General features: G+C 37.0%; 1 long non-coding RNA gene across 1 annotated transcript in view; it reads left to right on the top strand.

The window, feature by feature from the left end:
* LOC138024130 (uncharacterized) overlaps positions 1-5000 on the top strand; it is a 22698-nt gene that overhangs the window by 3648 nt on the left and 14050 nt on the right. The gene's annotated exons all lie outside the window — the stretch shown is intronic.

The following is a 5000-nucleotide window of genomic DNA, read 5'->3' as shown; positions in this document are numbered from 1 at the left end:
AGTTATCAATTTCCCGAAGCATTTCACACGATGCTGACATGTTGGAAGACCGTCCGTGGTCCACCAATATGGCGGCCAGTAATCAACGAAAATTAACCCCTGGATTTCACTTTGCCGCAAAAGCGCTTACTTAAATCAGAAACCCATAAGGGTCGAAACATACAATACATGCTTAATTGACCACTCCCCATGGGGGCTTTTCAGGGCCAATGAAACACAATGAAACGACAGAACAGAACAACAACAACTGTTAAGAATCCCAACTGGCTGGAGGCAAACCAGGATCAAATTCACCAAATGGTCAGAGCAGGTCATGAACCCGGGATCTCCGGGTCTCAAGGCAAGCGCCCTAACCACTTGGCCACACTGCCAACATGAAACGTGTAACGTGCGTTCACATCTTCCGAATATTAAGTGCGAACTGATTGGTTGAATGTTTCAGTGCTAAGTACCATATTTGGAAACCCCTCGCTCTTGTTGTTCCAAATATGGTACTTAGGAAATTGAATAATAATTATTATTCAGATGAAGCTTGTTTCCCAGCACACAAGGGGCCGTTTCACGTTTCAACCCTTATGGGTTTCTGATAAAATACATGTGTATGAACACATCTCGTAATGTACTTGAAATCCACAAATGTCTGAGAATCATAGAAAGAGACATGTTTTTCAAACAGCTCTGTATCCTGTTGCCACGCAAGGTAAAAATTTGGAAATTCAAAAATGCTCTATCCGAAACAAAGGACGTTACGGAATTGGGAAAAAGATTTATAATTACTAGTTCACCTTGAATCAACCCTCATTTAGATACGGAAAATATGTGCATGTGAATATTTCAAACGTTTAATTTTAAATACTGTTTTTTGTACATTGGTCTGAAGAAAGTTCTAAAATATCAGACATTTGAATGGAATCTTGAAAGATTTTTTTTGAAATTCCACCGAATATGACTGAAGAATAATTTGAACAACAACAGTGGTGTCTTCCCACTTGAATATTGAAATAATGTTAAGTGATTTTACCCCATAAGATCTTACACGGGATTCCGATCATGCTAGAGCAGAAATTGTTTCAGGTCTGATGTTAAAACACGAAAAAGAAGGATCTTCTTGTCCTTCTACGGGCAATGCAAAAGATTTGAACCTTAACCCTCACCCTAACCACTTTTAAAACAGAAAAAAAAAGAAAAAGAAAAACGAGACAATGAAAATGAGATGCCGGGCAATTTATGATATGAAGTACTCTTTTCTGACTATATCTTTCATTTCTGTATGTTTCATGTTGTCTGCTTCAAAAACCCTGAGGCATTTAATGTACACTTTATTTTTGTCTATCTGCGTCATCGGCTGATAATTCGGTAATGTTTTTCCCCTGCTTTCTTCTAACTTTCCCTGTTTAGTGACCAAAAGTCCAAAACCCCACATTTTTTAATGCTAAACTTCATTCCAATATCCTAGCTAAATACACATACTGTATTGATCAAGGAATTCCGCTGTTTTTCATTGTTTCCATACGGTTAAAGGTCATCCATAAAGAACAACTGATTTACGGTAACATACCCCTTTCTTAATTCGTACCCTGCTTTACTCTTCCTCAAAATCAATGTCAATGGTATCAATACATCATCATCATCATCATTATTATTATTATTATTATTACTTTCATTGTTGATTTTCTCAGCTCTGTGACAGCCAGTTTCTGTATTGGTATCCCATTTGAACCTCTACCCTGAGATATCCAATACTCTCCTTGGTATCCTTGCTGATCCCAGTGGGGCAGCTAAAATTGTACTCTGCTACTACCGGTACTTCCTTCTTGATATCCAGCTTTTTCAACTCCTTCTCCAGTACTGTTTTGCCACAGCTCCCAATTCTCCTACTGTACAACCGGTAATACTTTTGCTGATCATGAGGTGTTCCACAATCTTTGAATCTCCCTTGCCAAGTCTTAGTACAGTACATGTACTTCTCCACTTTCTCCTTTTTCTTCTCTTGTACTCTTCCATGTCTACATGTAGGTATTGATGCATGTACATTTATGACCAAGCCTGCAAAAAAGCGCCGGTCATCAGACATTTGTCCGGTAAACTTGAGGTTTTGACTGGCAAACGATCAGTCTGACCGGACAGGCTGATCAGGGTCTTCTGATATGATGCAAAGTAAAACTGTATTTTTACAGGTGCATTGATTTAAATTAAATAACACTGCAATGTACATGTGCTGTGGAATCAACAAGGATACTGTTCCCCAAATGCATGTTGTTTGTGTTTTCATGGGACTGATAAGATTTTATGACCAGTTTTACAGTGAATGTTTAGGGCCTCAAATTACATTTCTTATCGTGACTTCCATAACTAACGTTATTGCCTATGCACAAACAAAAGCTGAAACATATACAAATGTATTTTGCTCAACTAGAATGACAAACAAAGAAAGCAAAAACATAAGAATTCTCAATAGAATGGCAAACGAAAGCAACAGTATTGTCAAAACAGTATTGGGCAGTGTGCGCATGTTTTGATTGTTTTCATTGTCATGCAACAAAAAGCAAATTCAAAACCGTTCAATAAAAGAAGCCAACAACTTGAAATGATTTCAAGACAAATATATAAACCGTTTCTCCAATTGTCAGGTCTGTGTGGTACATCGTTTCTGAGTTATCAATTTCCCGAAGCATTTCACACAATGCTGCCATGTTGGTAGACCGTCCGTGGTCCACCAATATGGTGGCCAGTAATCAACGAAAACACCTGGAGTTCACTTTTCCGCAAATGTGCTTCCTTAAATCAGAAACCCATAAGGGTTGAAACAATACAATACATGCTTAATTGACCACTCCCCATGGGGGCTTTTCAGGGCCAATGAAACACAACGAAACGACAGAACAGAACAACAGCAACTGTTAAGAATCCCAACTGGCCAGAGGCAAGCCAGTTGGCTATTTACAAGTGCAGCTGGGAAGTTGAACCAGGGACTACCAGGATCAAATTCACCAAATGGTCAGAGCAGGTCTTGAACCCGGGATCTCCCGATCTCAAGGCAAGCGCCCTAACCACTGGGCCACACTGCCAACATGAAACGTGTAACGCACGTTCACAGCTTCCGAATATTAAGTGCGAACTGATTGGTTGAATGTTTCAGTGCTAAGTACCATATTTGGAACACCCTTGCTCTTGTTGTTCAACATATGGTCATTAGCAAATTGAAAAATTATTCCGATGAAGCTTGTTCCCCAGCACACAGGGGGCCGTTACACGTTTCAACCCTTGTGGGTTTCTGATAAAATACATGTGTATGAACACCTCTCGTAATGTACTTGAAATCCACAAATGTCTGAGAATCATAGAAAGAGACAAGTTTTTCAATCAGCTCTGTATCCTGGGGTCACGCAAGGTAAAAATTCGGAAATTCAAAAATGCTGTATCCGAAACAGAGGACGTTATGGAACTGGGAAAAAGATTTATTTCTAGTTCATCTTCAACCCTCATTTAGATACAGAAAATATGTGCATGTGAATATTTCAAAGCTTTAATTTTAAATACTGTTTTTGTACATTGGTCTGAAGAAAGTTCTAAAATATCAAACATTTGAATGGAATCTTGAAAGATTTTTTTTGAAATTCTTCCGAATATGACTGAAGAATAATTTGAACAACAACAGTGGTGTCTTCCCACATATTTCTGGTCTGCACTGTATTGACATACATGTAATGTTAAGTGATTTTACCCCATAAGATCTTACACGGGATTCCGATCATGCTAGAGCAGAAATAGTTTCAGGCCTGACGTTAAAACACGAAAAAGAAGGATCTTCCTGTCCGGCTACGGGCAATGCAAAAGATTTGAACCTTAACCCTCACCCTAACCACTTTTAAAAAAGAAAAAAAAAGAAAAAAAGAAAAACGAGACAATGAAAATGAGGTGCCGTGGCCTGGCCTGACACATGACAGGCTTATAGCAAAAAAAATTATTTGTAGGCTTAATGACCCATGTGTGATTTAGATCTTAATTGTCTTTAAAAACAATATCTGCTCTTTGTGCCTGTATAACAATGATCTGTTTGTTTAGAGAAATCCAAAAGTATCTTTGCTTTGCTATTTTCTGCCACTTTCTTCTCAACATGGTCATACCAATTCCTTGAGTATGAGAGATAATATTTTTTACATAGATTTTAGTGTATTATTTGAGCTACTTTGTCATGTCTCTTTAGAACTACATTCACATTGTGCAAGTTTGCTACACAAATGGAGAATGTGAAATATAGTTTTGTCTCTCTATTTATACATTCTGCATTTTGTGGTTGACTGGCTTGTTTTTCTATGATAACCTCCCTCCATCAAGTTGTTAGTGACTGATGCTTTGCAGTTTCTTGTTTATGTACGTGTATCCATTCCTGAGCCAATAATTGTAGCCATGGCTGACTGGGCTACCCTGCCTTAAATAAAGTTGACTTGACTTTTCTGATCTTAATCTTATTGTTTCCTCCACTGATTTCAGTCCTCTTCTGCCCTCATTCCTTGCTAAGTAAAGCCTGGCCATGCTTGCTCTGGGATAATGATAATAATAATTATAATGATAATAATAAGATCAGTACATGCGTGCGTAAGAGGGTCCCGAGTACCTTTCCGGAATATAGGAGACTCTCTTGATGATTGCCGGATTAATGTCGCCACCGCCGGCATTTGAATTTTTAATTTGATTTGAGTTTTATTATTGTCATTGTTATTTTTATTTATTTTTACCAGATACATGTAAGATTCAAGTTTGTATGAAAGAGTGCTCAATGAAGTTTGTTATTATTATTATTATTATTATTATTATTATTTTCTTTTTTTTTTTTTTTTTTTGAAGTTTTAAAACGGAGAAATGCTTGATTGCTTGTGAATTTATAGTTCTTACCTTTTGGAGATATTTTAATGTTTGTAAATATTTTTATCATGGAAATAAAGTTATTATTTTATTTTTTTTATGATAATAATAATAATAATTATTATAATAATAAT

This window comes from Montipora capricornis, chromosome 2 (assembly GCF_036669925.1).
Source record: "Montipora capricornis isolate CH-2021 chromosome 2, ASM3666992v2, whole genome shotgun sequence".
In the NCBI taxonomy this organism is placed as follows: domain Eukaryota; kingdom Metazoa; phylum Cnidaria; class Anthozoa; order Scleractinia; family Acroporidae; genus Montipora; species Montipora capricornis.
The sequence above is the reverse complement of the archived record's forward strand: the minus strand, read 5'-3'. Positions and strand labels throughout refer to the sequence as shown.